Genomic DNA, 20,863 nt, shown 5'->3' with positions numbered 1-20,863 from the left:
AGTTACCAAACTCTTAGAGATTTATCTAAACGTTTGTAGTACCTTGAAGAATCTGTCTGGGTCAAATTCAAATTCACATGCTTCAGAATTAGCCAGAATTGTTTTCCCTAGCAAAGGTCCATCCACATTATGTCCAGAATGTTATCTTTATTAACTGCCTCAAGGTATATTTGACTATGTAGTCTTGCTTTGCCTGCTTTTGCAATAAATATGAGGAAGGCAAAACAAAGCAATATTTCACCTTGTTGCTGGTGGGGTAGGAAATGAGGGGACAGAAGTGAAGGGTAACACACAGATACAAAGGCACTGAAGTAGGGCTAAATGGCAGGCCACTGCTTCCACTTCTGTCATACAAATAAACATTATTTTTGGTTTGGATTCAATGCATATCATGTGCCATAGAGCTCTATCTGAGAGATAGATGTAGAGGGAAGCAAGATCTTTCAGTTTGGTTAGAATTAAGTGAAGAGTCAGAAAACACTTTTCCTTGAGTATCCAAAGTCCCTCTGTTCTGATGTAAGCTCAAGATTCACAAACCTATTGGTCATTATTGTCTTTTGTTGCCTGATACTCACCATCCTGTAACCTCTGGCCCTGCACTGTGGTTTCTGATCACCTGAATCTCTGGAAGCACCCAGCTCTGTGAGGAGCCCCAGCACGTTAATTGCCCCGAGATGCACTAATTGACACATTGCAGCCCCTGAGGCTGTGCCTGCCTTAGTGAGTGCCAGGAAGTGTTTGCCAGCTTTTTGCATTAGTTGTTAAAAAATTCTGATGTTTGTTTTTATACTGAATGCTTGTGAAGGTATTCTCTTTCCTGAGGTAGAACAGCTCGGGGTTGTTTTTAAGGGTTAATAGTTTTATTTTGCTCAAACATCTTGCTGATGTGGTAGAATATATGTACATGTCTGTGCATAGGCTCTCACATGTAGGTGTATCCATCCACGTTTGTGCTTGTTACCTGGGAATCAGAACAAGGTGTAGATCCTAATGTCCTGTAAACCCTGGTTTAGGATTAGAGCTCCCAAAACCTGATCCCTGGGCTACAAAACAGAAGCATCACACTGCCCTTCATTGACCTGCCCAACTGCATGGCTTCTGTAATATTTCTGGCTAAAATCTGAATAATGGGTATGTGCTGCTCTGTTAGGAGTGTAAAGACTGACTGAGCCTATCCCTGCTCCACATTTTATGGACTTCAGGTGGGTCTTTGGCCCATTTACCAAACAGTTTGCTTCAGTTGGCTGATGCTGAATTAAGTGGATATAAACAAAGCTTTTACTCCAAAAGTGCGGTTTGTGAGAGTTCCAAGGAACTTTCCCATTTGTTGTTTGCCCCTGAATTCAAGGCAGTTCCAAGGTTGACTGAAATTTTGGAGGTGTGTTGCAACCATTCCAGATATGTGAGCAAAGGAGAAGTGTGATCATTCCCTGTGTAAAGTGGGCTCCAGATCCCAGCTTTTCCCTCATCCTTTGCTTGCACTTTGTCTCTTCTCACTGGTCCAAGATGTGAAGAAAAGGAGCTGCTGCCTGCACATGGTGGTCCATGAAGCTGGAGAGTGAAAGGCAGGAATTGCTTTAAGGTAGTAATGTGAATTTTCAGAACCCACTGGTCTGAGAGAAGCCAAGCCAGCTGAGTTAAGGGAGTAATGCTTCCTTTCTGAACTGAGAATAAGCTTGAAAATAAATAGTAAAAAAATCAGATAAGCAATATCTGAATAAAATAATACCAGTATTGCAGTATATTAATGTCTTTGCTTCTTAGTCTTATTTTGAGGCTGTATGTTGGCCTTTTCTTTGCATACATAATGTGGACCTATAGATGTGCAGTTGAGTGTAACCCCTGCTGCTCTATGACTACAATTCCTGAAATGTATTTACATTTTATATGACTGGCTGAGATGATTTTTTTAAATTAATTTGCTGATAGGAAGTAAGAGAACCAACCAAACTTAAAAAAAATAGTTTTTTAATAACTGCAAGAAAATATTGAAAGCTGTGTACTACTGACTTCAGCAAGTAGGTCTGTTTGTCATGAGACATCTGTACAGACCAGAATGTCACCCAGAGAATTCTTGTGGAGTTTTATATTTCCAGGTGCCTCATAAAAATTCTGATGATCAAGGCAATTGATTGATCACTGCTGTACTTCAAACTAAGTTCTGTACCCAATTATTTGTTGTTAGAAAGGTCAGCAAATTATTTGTTCTGCTTCTTATTTTTTTTCATAATTGGACAGTGTTCTGGCTTCTTGAACATAATCTACAAATGTTAAAAGCTTTCAACAAAACCTTTTGTTAAAAACCATACCTTGTTAATTCTAAAATCACACAAATGTTAGGAAATTTGTAGAATAGAGGTTTACAAAAGTGGTCTGTTGTAATAGTCATTTATTTTGCCTGTGCTATAACTTGCAACATGTCTGAAATTGTTTATAAACGTCATAATTCAGTGTTTTATTGCCTATTCATTCCAATTGAATGCTTAAAAATTAATTCAATATGTTTTATTTATTTATTATGTATTAACAGCAGACAAGACACAGTGATCTAGTGTGTTATTGTGTATTATTTATGTACCTTTTAATTTTTGTGACCATTAGCTGTACAGAGAAAAAAATTTATTCTTGAAGTTGGTATACAAAGGTGAGAGTAAGTCACAAAAGGAGAAGTTTTCTACCCAAGAAATCTTGTACTGAATAGGTTATTTAAATAACTTTTCTAAATTACAAAGATTCACTTCATGAGGTGAGTAGCTAGCCAATAAGCAAATTTTAATTTTTCCTATTTACATTGACATTCATCTCCCCTCAGGAAAATCTACTGCTTGTTTTCTGACAGCAGAGCTGAGGATATTAGTCAGTCATCTTTTGTCTGTTAATTATACACAGTTCTCATTGGCTTTAAAGGGCATATTTTGGCCTGGCAAGGAAAAACTAAGTGTTAGGGCTTGAGCAATACAGGAATGACAGATTTGTTTTTAATGCAGCCCCTGTTTCCCTGGAGGTCAAACACTTGTCATAAATGTACTCCCATCCTGATTTAAGGGTCAGATGCTGAGAGCAGAGATGTCACCATTATAACAAAACTCATTGTCCTACTGTGTGTTCCCATATGATTTGTGCAGCTGTGCCTCATAACCTTTACAAGAAAACAGAACTAAGCATTTCTCTGACTAATGCTTACCAAAATACTGCAGAATTGAGAATAGCCAAAGAGATACTTTTGGGAGTTTTTTATTTCTTAGATAATTTTTTCTGCTATTACAGAAAGTAAGGGCCTATTTCCATCACAGTATTTATATTGAAGAAGCACTGGCAAGCTGGTATAAGCCATGTCTGTCTCACAAGAAAGTGAAAAAAAAGCCAACAAGTTTCTCTTCTGATTTTGCATAGAGGAATTACCCCTTTAGTTTGGTAATAATACAGGTGCTTTTGGGAAACAGAATTCCAGGCCCATCCCAGGGATGTATGGGATGTGCCAGGACAGGCAGCTTGGCTCTTTGCCATGTAACCAGAAGAACAGAGTTATTTTTGCTCTTTTCTGAAAAAGACTTGGAATATTTGGAAAATACTGTTTTACCCTGATAAAATACCTTTATAGAAGGTCAGCTTATTCCAGGCAAGAGCAAGTCATACCTTTTCCCACTTTCAGTGGGATTTTCTGCAACAAATATTTACAACTTGAAGGGGGAATTGTGCATTTCATTCTGTGCTTGGATGCAGTGTATTTACAATGCTTTTTAAGGTAAGAAAAGTAGTTATCAAGTAATATCTAAGACAGCAGGATATATCTGACATAATCTGACAGTAAATCAGATTAAAACTGCTAATTTCCTCCACGGTTATCCTTGTTTTTCAAGCTATTTCTAATAATATACTGTATTTATGGAGTGTATTTTCTATGTTTATTTTGTCTGAAGGAAACAAGCAGACCTTTGTTTTCGCCTTTTGAGTACCTTTCCAACTGATACACTGACTTTTGGGGCTGGTGATGGTAAAAATCCCATTTCAGGGTTTTTTTAAATGGTGTGTGCTATGTTTCATAAATAAATATATTCATACAGATCTGGTTTATCATAAATGCACTTTTAGAACTTTTTAGGGGTTTTATGTTTGATTTTGTAGTTTAGCAGCAGAGCCTGTATAAATCTATCTTGAGAGCATCTTTATCAATACAGATTGTGGATGGTGATATTTTATAAAATTGCTACAACCCCTGTTATCTATTTAGATTCTTTTCTTAAAATGTGAAGTATTTTCTGTGCAAGTTCCTCATTCTTTGATACTTTAAGAGAAGATTTTATGATGAAAACTAATATCTCACATTTAGTTATTTAAGATAAAGACTGAAAAAGAATGAATGAAGCTCAAGTTTAATTGGATTTATCCACCTTGTTGAGGAGAGGCTGCTGCAAATTCCTTTGGGATTTCAAATTGTCTGAGGAATTATCTTTAATTCACTCCTGAAATCTGACCTTATGAGAAGATATGTACACCTCTACATAGTTACTTTGTTATTCATCCATCAGAGCCATCACAGAAAATGGTCAATTTTCTTAAGTTTTTCTTAAACAAGTCTGACTAAAAGTTCTCCCTTTACATAGCAAGAGCTGCAGTTTGAAATAACATTTTAGTTCTTTACAACCTTGGCATAAATGCCTTAGTTATCATATAGGTCACATAGTCTTTATAAAGACCTTGCAATTTATAACCCTTTTTGTAGTAAGAATTAGATCAAACTAATGAGGAAGATCAGTACAGGGGAAGAGAAATAAGATGGCTATCTGGTGGCTGAAACTGGCTATGATTGTAAAAACTTTTTAAATTTATTGCTACCAGAAAACACCTTCAAGCATCAGTTTAATTGTAAATAACTTCAACTTATTGGCCTCTCTTATCAGACAGAAAAAACACCATGTTTTTTCTTGCTAGCGATTTTTAATTTTCTTCTTTCAATGGGATGTTATCGTTGTAGAAAAATCTCTTTATGTAATTGGTGTTTCTGCCCCTGGGGAAGTGTCTCGAGGCTGGACCCATTTTCATTTTACCCATACACCAGTCTTCACACTTACTGTCCTAACTACAATCAAAGCAAATTTTTAAAATTAAAAAGTGGTTTAAAAAGCAGTTTGGCTTTCTGTCCAACTAAGAATTTACGTAGAGTTCGACTATTGGTTATCTATATTTTGTCTTTCCTCAAATTATTGAATTAGATGCTTTCTAGGATTTCATTATGTGGATAATTTCTCTATTTAGGTGAGAAGTCCTTGACCTTCTGTTGATGGCTGCACCTTTGCTTTTCTCTCTGTGCTTCCATACATGCATGATGGTAACTCCTTTTATGATACATCTACTGGCAGTAACCATTGCAACTCCACAAATCTCCCCTTGAAACATGAATCCTAATGTAGCTTTAAACGCAAGAGCTCAGATTCTTCAGGTGATAATCGCATTTAGGTTTGAAATTACTGCTTTTATTTTACTTATATTGCCTATTTTTTTTCAGCTGTGCACATCTAGTATTTATTGTCTTTTAAGTAAATGTGCTCAATTATTTTATTTCCAATAAAGTAGATAGTTACACAAGTGACATGGTGATGAGTGGAAATAAAATAAGAAACCTTTTTCTGTTTTTCAGAAATGTACTCCATATGAATGTGAAATTATGTGCTTTGGAAAGCTTTTAAATTACCTACTAATGTCTTGAACAGAAAAGAACTGTTCCCATATAGTACTACATTAACTTCAGTAACTAGACTGGTATTCTAGTTACTGCAGATTATTACATCTAATATTCAGGTTTTTTAAATTTATGGTTGACTTTATGGTTCCACCAGGAGTGCTGATCTGATTCGTGTTGAGGACTGATGTGCTTGCATGGTTAAAAAGTGTTTGCTGCAACCATTCTTGACTCTAGCTTAGAACAATAATAAGGATCCAGCACTCTGCCCTCTTTCTAATTCCTTACTCCAGGGCAGGCATGGCAAACACACAAACCTGCTGCTTTCAGACGTGAATCATAGAATCCCAATGCCTTGGTTTGGAAGGATCCTGGAAGATCCTATAGGGTTCCAACCGTCCCACCATGGGCAGAGACACCTCCCACCTCTCCTACCAGGGCACCATCCAACTCTGTCTTGAACACTTCCAGGCATGGAGCATCCACAAATTCTCAGGACAGCCTGCTCCAGGGTCTCACCACCCTCTGGTTAAAGAAATCCATGAAGTCTGCAAATAACAGTGCAAGATTTCTACACAGTGCTATTGATTAGGCCACCTACTTGGTCTCACTTTGTTATTCACATTGAGGGGCTGATTTTAAAGATAAAGCTTGGAATTCACCCCTTTTATTGAGTAGTGGGCTAAAGTATGTTACATCTTATATTCTCCAAGTTAACACTGTGTGGTAGTGATGGAACAAGTCCTGTATGAATTCCTGGTGCACGCTTTCCTCTGTCTCCTTGGTAAATTGGCAGCTTCTTCAAATTCCCTACACATGGCAGGTAAATTATTGTTAATCCCTGGTTTGAGTCAGGAGTACAGTCAGAGTCTACTCTGAGTCAGATCAATTTTCAACCCAGATTCACATCAGGGATTGTCTCAGAGCAGTGTTTATATAAGAAAATCCATACATTGCATGTTAGATCCAGACTGCAATTTTTCCCGTATCAGGAATAGTTCCTAAGCATCATGAGATATCACAGAAACTGGGATTAGGATAGGCAGGGCTGACTGTTCCCTTCTTGGGCAAGAGATCCCAATTCCTTACCTGGAAGAGGGGCTGTATCTTGCACTGCATTCCTTACTATAGATCCATCTACATGGAGAGATTACAGAAGGCTGGAGATTTGGGAGAAAGAAAGGGAAAAACTAATAGCTGGAGCAACACACTGTCCCTTTGAACACAGTGTTTAGGAACAGAATGTGGGAATACAAGAGAAAACTTACAGATACTGGTAGGACGTGTTCCAATAACAGAGTTCTGATATTAATGTATCATATCCCTGTGAATAGGAAGGATCCCACCTGAGAAACTTATGTTACAAGTAAGTGAGTTCCATTTATTGATCCAGTCGTGTTAAGTCACTTGCAAAATCATGTATGAAAATTTAATTTTGAGCTCTTGCAAATAAAGCTTATGCCTTTAGGCAGTTATTATCAGAACCTGGATATGTTTTACTGTTTTGCAAGTGTGCTTCATTTCAAGAGTCAAGCAAAGCTTTCTTCTGAAGGTTTATTATTTGAAGACAAGTGCAAGTGGGAGAGGTTACAAAAATCAGTTTCTTTTAAGTTATTAATCTCAAATGAGTGATTTTTTTGCTTTTTTTTTTATAATACTTGCTATATTTTAATGTGCCTTAGAACAAAATAGGGTGTCATTACCATTCTTGTTCCTGAATGTTTGGCTTGGCATTTGATGCAAGGCCTCAATTGCAGGCTGACGTGCCAGCAGCTGAAGCTGAAAACAAGACTGCGGTGGGCAAACTCAAGATTTAATTTCAGAAAGAGTGTTTATATTTTCCCTGGGGCCCCATTAATGGGAGTCCAAACCCTAAATGTTACCACCAACACATTTTAACAGACCAGTTTCCCAGTTTTTAAAGTGTGGTGTCACCTTGAGTATTTTTCTATAACTTTTTCCCCTTCTTCTGACTTTTAAAGAAAAGCAATGAAGTTTTATCATTTCTGGCTGAATTCAGCGTCATGTTTGGGGAACATAAAAGTTCTGTGTAATGAAACAAAGTGGCATTCAAAAATATTTAATCCTATCTTCTGTTTCTGTATCAGCTATTTTAATAACTCAGCTGCTGCAAGTTACCAGTGCAAAACTTGTTGTCACTGCAAAGCACGCCACCATCCAGTGTGTCCTAGGGTCCCTAGGGTGATGTCCTGAATCCATCTGATGTCAGGGCATCTGTGCCCTGCCCAGGGTGAACTTGTGACCAGCAGGTCAGTGCCAAGAGAGACAGCAGTGATGGGGTCACTGAGAGTTCCTTAGCTCAGTTTCCAGCTCCTTCAGCTGGGCCTGTTTTGTGGCTTTGATAGGATTAAAGAAACATTTACATTGAGGCTTTAGGAGCATTTTCACACTGCTCCTTTACCCAACTCAAAGAGCAGCATAAATCCAAAGGATTAAGCCTGGGATTTATGGGAAGTTGTAGTGTAAGATGAGTTTGGTGCACCTGGCTCTCCTTTTCTCTGTGGATAAGGATCCTGAAGCATTGTGGTGTATCTGCATGGGATACACAACTGAGCCTGGCATTTCTTCCTGAACTTTTAGGTCTCTATAAGCTTTGAAATTATTGTTTCTAAATATTAAGAGGAAATTGTAGTCTCATGTGAAGGAATATAGTATTTCTATCAATTGATCCTATCAGGCATTTTTCTTTAGAGAACATTTTGACGTTTTCCTGCTGCTTTTCAATAGCGAAACATTGTGCATTCAAGAGAATTTTTAATTTCCTGGAAATTATAGTGCTCTGTCTCACAAATGGAAAGGAGAAAAAACACAAAACAATTCTCTGTCACTTAGTTTCATTGAAATACAAAGGAAATTGTTAAATAACCAACATTATCATTTTCAAACTCTTTGAGTGATCATTTATGCTGATGAAAGCGATTTAGTTGGAACTACATACATAGCCTATTGTAGGGTTTTCTGCAATTACTTTAGCGTAAAATTGCCAGAGTCTGAAATTCTTTACTTAAGTTAAAACTGTTTCATATATCCTTTTGTGCCACAGTGTATAAATCTACAAAGACTGAGATTATGCCTGTACTCTTTAGTCAGGCGAGATTCCAGCTGAAACTGAAATCAAGAGCTGTTATTACTGAGAAAATATTGTGCTATCAAAGCCAAAAAGAGAAAAAAATAGCAGGATGAATTACAGTGTTCAGCAATAAGATGACTGAATACTACACTATTTCAAAGCTGCTCTTGTGATTGAGATGTATTGTGTTTTTAATCCAATGTGTATCATCTTAATTACTGTAAGAGTAACTTTGGATTTGCTCTGCAAACACATAATTATTGAGCTGGCTCTGTGGATATAGAGTATTCACAGGAATAAGGACTTGCAGTCTGCACTGTACTAACGTCACCCAAACATATCTTTCAGTGGAGAGTAGTGTGGTTTTCTCTTCATCAGATGACTAGGCAACAGCTGAGATCCAGGGAAAGGCAAGATCTGTCATCCAGGGTGCCTCTATTCTGCAAGTATTTGATAAGAAGGCAGAGGAGGTTCCCAAATGTCTCTGTTGTCCATTAGGAAGGCTGTGTGTGATGGCAGGAAGCGAGGCATCCTTACACACCTCTGGCCCCCTGTGAGTGAGGCTCTCCTCTGTTGCTCCTGATTCATCCCTCGGTGTTAGAATTTCATGCTGTGCTTCTGGAAATGTGAGAATTGTAACCAGATCATCTGTCTGAAGATTGGTTGTTTTGTGTTCTGTATGACCTTCTCAAAATAAGTTTTGATAATGAGCAGAGAAAAAATTCAAAGTTCTTGATTAGATGTGTGGGATTAAGCATTTTTAGTGCAATTTGTGACTTTTGTCCATGGGCATTTTCAAGAGACCTTTTGATTAACCAAGAGTAGGTAATTTAAGAAGAAAAAAGAACAACTAGAATAACAAGGCCTAGAATAATCTATGCATCCATGTATGCAAATGAACATGAATACCCTTATCTTGCTGAATTTTGAAGGTTTAACTTTTAATATTCTATTAGACTGAATAAGTGAATGTTTTGAGGAGGACTTTGGGGATGTTTTTTCATTCCTATTAAAATAAAACCTTAATTATTTGCTGTCTTTGTCTTTCCAATTCATCTATATGCTTGTAAGTAGATTTGTATTTCACTGTTATTTCTTAATTCAGAATCTATGAGTATGTGCAAACAGGCATTTTTGTAACATAACAGCAGTTACAAATTTGATCTTTAAGTTAGTGTAATCCACATTGCTTTGTACTAGATGGAAAGTTTAATCAGTTCAATATGATCACTTGGATTAATTAAAGCTAAGAATATCATCTGCAGTTTTGTTTTCTTAGTCATAGGTCAACTTCTTGGCTTTTCCCAAGTCCCTGCTGTACCATTCTCTTAGCACCAAGGGGATCCTAAAGAGTCTCAGAAAGTTAATGATGGCCGTGCTCAGCAAAGGCATTTTGGCATGCACCTGCAAGGCTGTCAGACTGCAAAAAGAGAAGAGGCAATTGTTCCACTCTGATTGATTTTATTATGAGTTCCCAGTGTAAAGATCAGGAGCTGGGTCACTGTCTCTTCCATCCCTAGATTTTTGTGACACCATTTTAATTACACTTGAATTGAGTCCCAGAGAGACAAGGACAGAACACAAAAGGGCCTTTTCTCCATCATTTCTGTGACATGCAGGGGCAGTTTTGTGGTCTCTGTGTTTGTGTTGTGAAGATCCAGAAATCACAGTTCTATTAATAAGGTGCTCTGTAGAATTTCTCTGTCCATGTACCAGGATAAGAAGAGATCAGAGTAACTGCAGAGCCACCACAAATTCACATTATTAGGCAGATTGTCTTGGGTGTAGAGTTTTGAGGGCAGATTTTTTTTTTCTCTTGTTCACTGCACAAATAAAATAAGTAGATAAGTTTCTGTATAAGGATGGTTTATTCTGTTCTGAGCTGCATTTTCCTTCAGCTGAGGAATATTCATCTTTCAGGGTTTATTTAGGATTTTTGTGCTGCTTCTCATTTACACCCAAGTCCTTTTATGCGGGGGTATTGAACCTCAGTAGTTTTATCTTCTTGCTCTTTTAGCTGGGGAATTATTTGAGACTTTTCATAGTTGGTTATCTGCAGGAAAATTCAAGGTATTTTTACCCCAAACCTTGCAGCTTCTTCACTCTTTTTTTCAGGTATGTCTTTTGCTGTTTTTATCCTTCTGCTGAACTCTGATTTGAAAAAAAGTAAATGGGAAAGTTGGCCGTACCATATGTGTTTTGATGAATCTTTCCTATGATTATTTCCTGCAATTGGATTCCTGCAGCAAAGCCAGTGGGATCAAATATGAGACTTAATCGAGTTGTCTATGAAGCTAGAGAAACGTGTAAAGAAATAAATTTTCTTACCTACAGCAATAGCAAGATTAGATAGGTGAAGCAAAGGGATGTGCTTTCCTGTTTACTTTTTGCATTCAAATCTTTACCCATGTGTTAGAAATTCAGCAAGATGCTCCAATGACTTATAGTTAATAAGTATATATGTTATTTTTCTGCTTTGGCTGCAGGCTACTGACTCATATAATTTGGTCAAGTGTATTTTTCCATCCCTTGCCCTTTCCCCTCGCCCCACCCTGCTAAGCAACAGTTTCTTCTGGTTTGGGGTTGGTTTTTTTTCAGTAATATATTGCTGATGTGAAAAACTGCTGCTCCCTCTATGGTTGTACGTTCTGGGTGTAATTTCTCGGCAAAGCCTCAACACAAATTTGCATCTGGAAAAGCAGCAGAATAGCCAGGCAGATACCCAAAGGAATTTTTGGGGCATACAGTCTATCCCTGCTGTTGAGGAGTCTCTGAAGGATTTGGGGTTGTGTGGAGCAGAAAGGCTGCAGATTTTTGTGTCCTGCTGGTGATTTCTCCTTTCTCCTTTGGAATCTTCCTGCCTGTGGTATTGGAAGTGATGACCTGCTGAGAGCCATGGGTACTCAATCTGTGTGTGTTTTGAAGCTAACAGGTCTTGTCTTTGATGGCATTGTCACAGCTGCAGCTTTATGAATTTGCTTTGCCAGCAGCTGCCCTAAATTTTGCTGCAGTAGCTTGACTTCAAACTCCAAACTGAGTTTTCCAGTAAAATATTACTGTCAGTAAAAAACATTATCTTCAATTTTCTCAATACTGAAGAAGTCCAGTAGTAAATGTGGACTCAAAAATTTCTGTCTGAATAGTAGGACATTAGTTTTGTATTCCTTGAACCTTAATGTATAATTACTTACCCCAACGCATGTATATTGAAACGGATTTAATGCTAAATTTATCACAGATTTGCTTCAGGCTATTAATTTCTTTGTATGAATCCCTCAATTGTAAGCTACAATGCTAATTTTAGAAAGATACCTGTATATCATATATCATCTTTGCCCATGACTTTTAGAATGTACTGTTTCATCCTATCACAACTTAAAATTTCATTAAAATGAAAACCTAGCTGTTAAATCAAGTGTTCCTCAAAACCGAGAGGTAGATTTTTTTCTCCTGCTGCTTCTATTTACCAAACTCCAGTGTGTTGTTAGGGGATACTCTGCTTTAGAGGTCGTGGCAGATCATGTCAAAGTTTCACAGGAACCTTCAGATAATCATGCTACTCCAGTCTCTTGATATCTAGGTAGATTAATTACAGTCATTATGTTATTTGTAGCTTCAGCTTTCCTTATAACACCGTTTTTTCACCTCCCAGCCTAAAGCAGTGATTCTCTGTCATGTGTGTTATCAACCACTTTTTACCCTTCTTGGAGGTAAGGAAGTTTTGCTCCTGCTGAGCCTTCTGTTCATGAAGGATCACGTTAGATATAGATGTTTAGAAAGCACCTATGGCAATGGAATAGCAGTCACACAACTGTGGTTTCACTGTCATGCACATTATTAGGATTTTTTTTTTCAGTTTGTATACACTGCAAACACTTATGATGCAATAATTATTTCTATTTTGCATGCCTGTTCACAGATAATGCAAGATACATGTTCACAGTAAAAAACAGATTGTTCTCATTATTGCCTTTGTTTGCTGTTTGCTTTTCAGCTAGGTTTAGTTATTCCAGTTCTGTAGATATCATCTGGATATTGTGAGGCAGTTCTGTGAGCATGACTCAACATGAGCCCATTAGATATAATTTTTTTTATTTGGTTTGATGACAATAGCAATTTTTACACTTAGGAAGATTGTTGCTGCTTTTAACCAAGCGTGGTTACTGTGGATTAATTTGGAGCACGTTTGCATACTGACAAATGAAACAGATCTTTGATACCAGATCTATCACCCAGCCCTGCACTCAGGGCTTTTCAGGAAGCATAGTCTGATAGTCTTCAGGCATTTACCTGGAGAGGTGGCAATTTGGGTTTATGAAGCTCCACAGGAGCCCTGTGTAATCTCTGCCAAGTCATTTGTAGCTGTATTAAATCAGGATGTGATAGTGCCCAAGACTGATTTGGTCATTTAAAATAGTTGGAGATTAGGAAAGAACTATTAAGGACTTCTATGAGCATTCTGGGTCTGAGCCTGGATAGAAACCAGTCTGAGTCACTTATAAATCCTTTATTTAGGTGCTGTTGTAAATTTCTAGTTCTCTATTTTCATATCAGAGGAAGTGATCTGATTAATTTGGTCATGTTGTGGTTAGTCTTCTGCTTGTGCCTGCCTTGTGGAGACTGTAATCCATTGTGTTTCAGAAGCTGTGCAGAAATTTGCCAGGCCAAATATTAACCATTTGTCAGTCAGAGGTTTTGAGGACACTGTTTGCATGTGTTTCTGTATGTTTGTTTTAAGAATCTTGAATCTGTTACTTGAAACCACAAAAATCAGATTTCTGGACTCATCAACAATTATAGTAGCAATTATGGTAACTCATTTTTTTAGTGTATGGGGATAGTCTATAAATAATTTGGTCAAGAAACCCCGTGTTTGTGACCTGGTAAGTAGGTAGGTCCCTGCAGAGATTTCTCATGTGCTAATGCACATAAATATACATTATCATTTTTGTGGGCTTAGAAAATGCCTTTTTTTTTACCTTCTACAGTAGTCTGAGCAGGTGCTGCAACCGTTTTTATTTCTTTTTGCACTCGATCTAATTACCTTGATTGAAAGCAAATTTCTTTCTTGTATTTATATGAAGAAAAGGTAGTATTTTCTTACATTCCTATGTCCAGCTGGGAGACAGTGGAGATTCTGAGAGGCTTGACAGGGTGTTTTACCACCACCTCCAGCAAACTAGGCAAATCTATTTTAAAGATGTGTTCAGCATATGGTATTATTTTAATGATCAAATTCGGAGCATAAAATCCTTAAGGTTTAGAAGTTGCAGCATTATTTATTTAAAGGGAAAAAAAAAAACATTTTCACATGGCAATATAATTTATTAAGCATCACTCTTTCCTAGAGGTTGTCTTGAACACTGATGACTTTCTAATGTGTAGCAGATACTGTATAAATTACAGCCATGAAGAACCTTGTTTTTATATACTTAGTGAGTGTTATCAATAGTAGAAATTCACAGGTGGACAGACAAAAATGTCCTGCCCTGGGATTAACTCTAAAATAAGCTCTGCTGTGCATACGTACCATATGGATCTGTTTTCCTTCTCATCCATTATAGAAATGAGAGGAAGTAGTTCATTGTTTCCTCATCCAACTCTCAGATTTGCAGGTTCCTCAAGGTAATAATTTTTCTATATGGTCTATTTAATGTGCTATGGAATTTTTTTAAAGCCTACTGTTGAATATGTGGGGAGAAGTTGATGTTAGTGAGCTGAGAAAGAGTTCTGGACCCATAGAAAATATTGGCATGTAGGTGAACTTCTGCAGGTACAGAACCTTCGTGTCAGGCTCATTCACTGGAGTGGGTTGGTGGAGGTGGGGGGGAACTCAAACCAAACCTTTCTATATATCATAAAAATTGTAGAAAGCAAACCCCTTGTCTTTGAATTTTCCTCGAAAAGGAGCATTGGCCAATCAAGCAGTGAGAAGACACTGATGAGTGTTTAATTACACTGCAAGGGTCTGTTGGACAGGTTTGTTGGCCTGTATCAGTACAGTGGAATCCTAACACTAAGTAGCAATAGTGCTTTTCACCATCAATTGGGCCAAGAGGGGCTTGCAAAAGTTAAGGTTTTGATCATTCATGAGAAGCCATTATTTTTCCAAAATATTTAGTCTCTAAAAGTATTTAGAAAGCATCACATATGTAAAATGCAACCGTTTAATCACTCAGAATTGAAGTTCAGACCATTGCTCAGAAAGACCATCACCACAATTTATAGCTCAGACTGATGCCAAAATGATTTTAAAATAATTACCTATTGTTAGGTAAGTATTGTTAGGTACAGATGCACATGTAATTAGGATAAGCAGAAATACCTGAAGGTGAATTCAGTTGCAACATCAATGGTTGACTCTAAGCAAGAAGTTGTGTTATATCTGCATTCCAGGAGCAGCCCAGTATATTTTTAATATGTTGTCATTGTCAAACAAGTCCCTGCACAGAGGAGGGAGTGCCACTGCCAGAATTTTTTACTGAATTATTTATATACATGAACAAATCAAGCATCACTATAATTTCTTCCTTGTACTTAAGTAATGTATATTCCCAATTCCTCTGATTTCAAAGGGACTTAAATTTGTTCCTCTAGTCCTTAATAATTAAGTACAAAAGTATTTAGGAATACATCAGCAGTTTTGACTGGTGCTCTCCATGGACACATCCATCTAAGTATTGATCAAACAGTACTAAGTTAGAACTATAGAATGAAGTGAAAAATTATTCCAGTCTTTTCAGGTAAAAATGGGAATTGTTAGTTTAATCTTATATTAATTTTCTTCAGAACAGATGTTTAACTCAGTTATAAAAAAATATAGTCTGAAGTATGCCTGTCATCATTCTTCACTTTGTATTTACTTTCTTTGATATAAAAGTTTTTTAGTTAGTAAATTTATATAGTACAAAACCATACAGAAAAATAGCAAATTGAAATTAGTTAGTTTGCAAACAGGAAATAGATGAAGCTTTAGTATATTTATTAGTAATAAAAATACACAGAAAAATTAAGACTAAATAAACTAGAGTAAACTATTTACCAATTATTACAACAAAGCATCAATTGCTTTTACTTCTCCTGTCAAAATGTGCCCTTTCTATTGAACATTCCTCAGAGAAGGGACAGGAAATATATAAAAATGCTGCAATTCCTTTGAAAAATATGAAATTGTGCCAGGCTGATGTCTATGAATAATTTCCTGTGGCTAATCAATATTCAACAAAGAAATGCCTTGGTGATTAATCCTGTTCAACAGCCAACCTGCAGCTACTTGTAAACACTAAATAAAAGGAAAGTCTTATTATCAGCTCTTAATCCACCTTCAGAACCCATTCTCTTCACACATCCATCTCTGTGTTTTCAATTCCCCAAAACATTCATTTTGCATTTGAAGTTTTCCTGTCCTTGCATGAACATGATTTTCTCTGAGTAACAAGGATACTTTTAAGGATTTTAAGTCTTCCCCCACTGGTCCTTCATCCTGTATGGATGACTATAAGCATAAATATCACTGCTGGAATATTTTCTTTATGAACTTTTTAGTATTTTTCCTGGAAAAATAATTGGACTAAAAAAATTATTTCTGATTTTATCATCTTAGGGAAACTGCTCTGCTTCATTGCAATATAATGGCATTACTTTTTATTTATTTATGTGTGATCAACTACAAAATCACCAGTAATAAAAGTACAATTAAAAGCTTCCTTCCTCAACATCTTTGCTCTTTTTGAATCTCTGGTCATTATATTTGTTGAATTTCATGATAAAAAGAAGATTGCAATTTTTACTCCTGTTAGTATCACAGAGCCCGAGTAGTGAGCTGAACTGCTATTGAATGCATTAATCCTCCAATTATCATTTGAAGTACAGGTAAATTTTTCAATATGTATTTGAATAAATGTAGCTGCTATTTCTACAGCTGCATATACATTTGGTATTGGGAAGTTGTATTATCTGAGAAATGATTTTGAAAAATACACTTCTAAACAATTTTATATTTATACAGACAGGAAAAGCGAAGAGCCATATTTAACATTAATTTTGTTTTCTTCATTTTTCTGGGTGAACTTCAGGCCACAGTGAGATTAATAACAAAATATACCTTTACTATGGTGAGATCAGGATTTCATCTCATATCCTTCAGTGCTTAACCTAAAATTATATTTCCATGTGGTATTTTATTAGTTACTATAAAGAGTATAATTCTGACATACAGTATTTATTTATAGAGTTCTGACTGCATTTTTCTGTAATATGAAGTATTTTTAAAAGTTGGTGAATATTTTATAGAGGAAGATAAGCATGAATGCCGTGAAAACAAACCTGTTTGTAGGTAGGTATTGCAAGGAGAAAATATGGAGGATGTGCACACTCAGTTGTTTATATAAGAAACTGATTTCTACTTTAGGCATCACTCATGTAGACTTTCTGTTTCACAGAAAATTTGAAAGGTAAGATAATAAATCTGGGAAAATGTAGAGCTAAGAAGAGTGGTTACCTTTGGTTTGGTTTGAGCTATGTGTGGCTGAAGTGATGCAGGGGAAGATGGGTTGATGAAAGTGAAATTGAGCAGCCTGGGGTAGAAGCATTCTCCTGGTGGTAATATAGTGCCTTTTTGTTTGGTTTTTTTTCATTTCCCAAGTCCAATTCTTGCATCCATTCAGGAGCTCTGCTGTGGCTTGTGCCTTCAGGTCATGCCTTGCATGGCTCAAAGGCCCCTCATCAAGGGTGGCCTGTGGCTCTGAGTGAGACCCCAAAGTGTCTCATCCAGGCATCTTTGGCCAGAAGCAGTGTGGAAATTCACTTAGATATGAGAAGTGGGCTGAAGCTTTAAAGAGAGAGGAACAAACAGCACTGAATGCATTGGACAGTCTTGCAAAACTCTGCTCATTTTTGGTAAATGAAATGTCTGAAGGAGAGTGGGAATTTAAGGAGTGGAATTCAAGTATTTTTTTTCCAAATCTCATATATCCAGTTTCTCAGCAAGATCCATACAAGTGCCTAGGGAGGCAACGTCTGGTTCTTAAAGAAAAAAAGTCTGTATGGAGTTAGAACATACTGTTGAGTAACTTAAAATAATGAAGTTCTGGAACATCAAAGTTTTGAGCAAATTAAAGTTCCACAACTGGACACAGTCTAAAGAATTGGCATCTTTGAACTAATAGATTTCATATAATGAAAGAGAAATATTGACTAGCAATGATAACAGTGACAGTATGGTGTAGGAAAATGCCCTTTCTTGGCAGATCTGAATCAACATGATGCATTTTTCAGCATGTATAGAATTGAACAGTTGGGTTGGTTTGGTTGGGAGAATGCTCCAGCCCAAATATGTTATTCATACTGATTACATTTGCATATGAGTCACATTCATTTTTTAATTTGCCAGATGTCCATTTATGTTTGTTTAAATGATGAGATCATTCCATGAAGTGAACAGGACCTAAAAATATAGAGAAGACTGTTTGCAAAAGTAAAATTTAAAGTATCTTATAAGTTTTCCCATTTGTGGTATATTATGCAAGCAGGAGCACTGTAATGTGGAGGCACTCTTCAAAAAGCTGTGTCCCTTGCTAGTAGTTCATTAAACAATATATTATTTTACAAAGCTTCATTTGTTTTCTCTCCCAGCCAAGCCAATTTTCCCATTAACAAGTATGTTCTCCTTCTGAATACATTCAAATGTACCATTTTCAAAGCCAGCTTTATTTGTTGCTTCTTTCTGTATGTGAAGATCCCAAGTCTTTCTGGACTGTTTTGTCATTTACTGTAGCATGGAAGATTTTTAGAATGTCCTGTTCAAGGCAATGACCAAACAAGGGGGAACTGAATTCTCAAGTTTTATGTTACTGCATTTACAAAAACTTTTAACAAGGAATAAACTTTCCTTATGCACAAATGGAGACTACCAACTAACCACTTAAGTTCAACAAAGGCTCTTCAAATGGCGACTTAAATCATTTGAGACTTTTAAATCTTGCTCAAGCCTGAAGGTTTGTTCGTGCTGCAGCTAATCTCTACACACATTAAACATTTACTTTAGTACTTGGTGAAATAAATTTAATCCTAGACAATTTGAGATTGCAGCCTTGGTAAAGAAAGTTAACAGCAGCATATCAGAGCACACATCTGGTGAGTTTCTCTAGTCTCTTCAAAGCAGAATTTGCAAGGATAGGCTGGAAGAAAAGAAAATGGAGAGTTTAGCCAAAGCTCCTGGTCAAAGCTCAACTGTCTAGGGGTATAATGATATAATATGCAATAAAAGGAAACCACTAAAATTCAGTTTCATGCTGAGTTTCTACAATATACCTACCAGAAGTAAGAGAATCTGATGACATAATGTGAGAATTATATTAAATAGAGAAAGAGATATCTCATGTTCTTTCTTAACATGCAACAGATGATATTATGTGAAATGTGCTCTATCTGTCCATTCATTCTCCAAAGAAATATGGATTGTGAGCTCACAAAAAAAAAAAATCTGCAAGCTTCCCCATGCAAAATGTTTTGGTCCAGAAGATACAAAGCAGGCAAGATTCTTTTCAAATCAGAGAAAATGCACTAGCACAACACTTGGTTTTTTTGTCCATTTGTTCCAGACTCTTCCAGATCCATCTTCTTTAGAGATTAGTTTGCTGTTTCTTCCACTTTCTTGTCAGTAGTTGCTGTTACTTGAATATATCAAGAACAGACTTTTCTGACATTTATTTGAACTAGATCTGCTTTAAAATCTGTTGTAAATCAGTGGGCTAGGTTCTCATCCGGCTGTGTATGGAGCCCTAATGCCTGCTTTTGCAGAGAGGTGGAAAATTTTGAACAGCTGAAAATTTGCAGAGGTAGAAACACAGCCAGACCAGGTTGGATGGGGCTCTGAGCAACCTGGTGCAGTGGAAGGTTGGAACTGGATGATCTTTAAAGTCCCTTCCTACCCAAACCCTCCTGTGATTCTATGCTTCTGTTACTGAAGGAAAGTTTTATGATTGTGTGGTGTGTAGAAAATACATGTGTGTTCTGCTGGTGACTAGATTTGATACATTCATCTCTGTTGAAAGAAATTGCCAAAATATTCTAACTACGTGGTTTTGCATAAATTAGAGGAACTCATGGAGCAGAAAAGCACAGGGTCATAAAAATGTAAAACATGTTTCCCTTTGTATATTAAATCACATCGCTGCAACTTTATCCTGAGTGCATTTTCAAAGAGAAGTGGGAAGCTGTCACTATCCTTGCCTTGCATTCTGTGTTGATATTTTTTAAAATAGTCCATCTGTTATAAAACAAAATGTGCATTCAAGTGACTGTTAGAGCAATTAGCTGGACTGCTGATTGATAAATAGATCAGTTTTTGTTGAAAGCTGTATTTAAAGCTGTGAGTCCGAGATATATGAGTCAGGATATATTTTTTGAAAAACCTTCCCTTTTCCATTGCATATGAACTTGTGCACAATAATCTGACAGAAGTGCTGACTTCTTCAAAATTCCATTACTTCCTTTCCCTTGAGTGACATAACTTTTATGCCATATTAGCCTTGTACCTCCACCTTTCATTCTCACCCTGTGTTGTCATTATATGGGTATTTAGTTGAATTTGGGACGACTAGAGGATAGTCAGATTGAAAACATCTCTCAGTTGTGATAATATTTGTTTGACATCTGGAATTCAACATTCAAGTGGAAGGAATTTTGCAGTGCATTTTATGTATTAATTAACGTTCAAAAATTCAACTGCTTTTCAGTAAACCATATTTTTGTCCTTTATATGATATAACCTGCCAAATCTTGCTCTGGTGTACATATCTTTTTTGGTGGAGAAGATTGGCTATACTGCAAGGATATATTTATATATGTAGAGTTTGGCATTAGGGAATAGAATTTAGGAACAAGCAAAGTAAATAGCAAATATGTTGACTTTTTCCTCTGGGAACTACTTAAACATGTTGCCATTTAAATTACTAGTAGGCTTTGAATTTTTGAATATGCAGTCATATGTAGTGATCACTTTAAAATTGAAGCAGTATTTTTTATAAAAGCAACAGTTGTAATTTCTGTGGGGATTTACCTAGCATGGCAGTTAAGCTCTTTAGCATTCT

General features: G+C 36.6%; 1 protein-coding gene across 6 annotated transcripts in view; it reads left to right on the top strand.

Annotated features, from left to right (window-relative positions):
• CCDC91 (coiled-coil domain containing 91) overlaps positions 1–20,863 on the top strand; it is a 113,611-nt gene that overhangs the window by 91,302 nt on the left and 1,446 nt on the right. The window lies entirely within an intron of this gene.

Source organism: Sturnus vulgaris, chromosome 5, assembly GCF_052056855.1.
Source record: "Sturnus vulgaris isolate bStuVul1 chromosome 5, bStuVul1.hap1, whole genome shotgun sequence".
In the NCBI taxonomy this organism is placed as follows: Eukaryota; Metazoa; Chordata; class Aves; order Passeriformes; family Sturnidae; genus Sturnus; species Sturnus vulgaris.
Note: the sequence above shows the minus strand (reverse complement) of the source record. Positions and strands in the feature narration are given on the sequence as shown.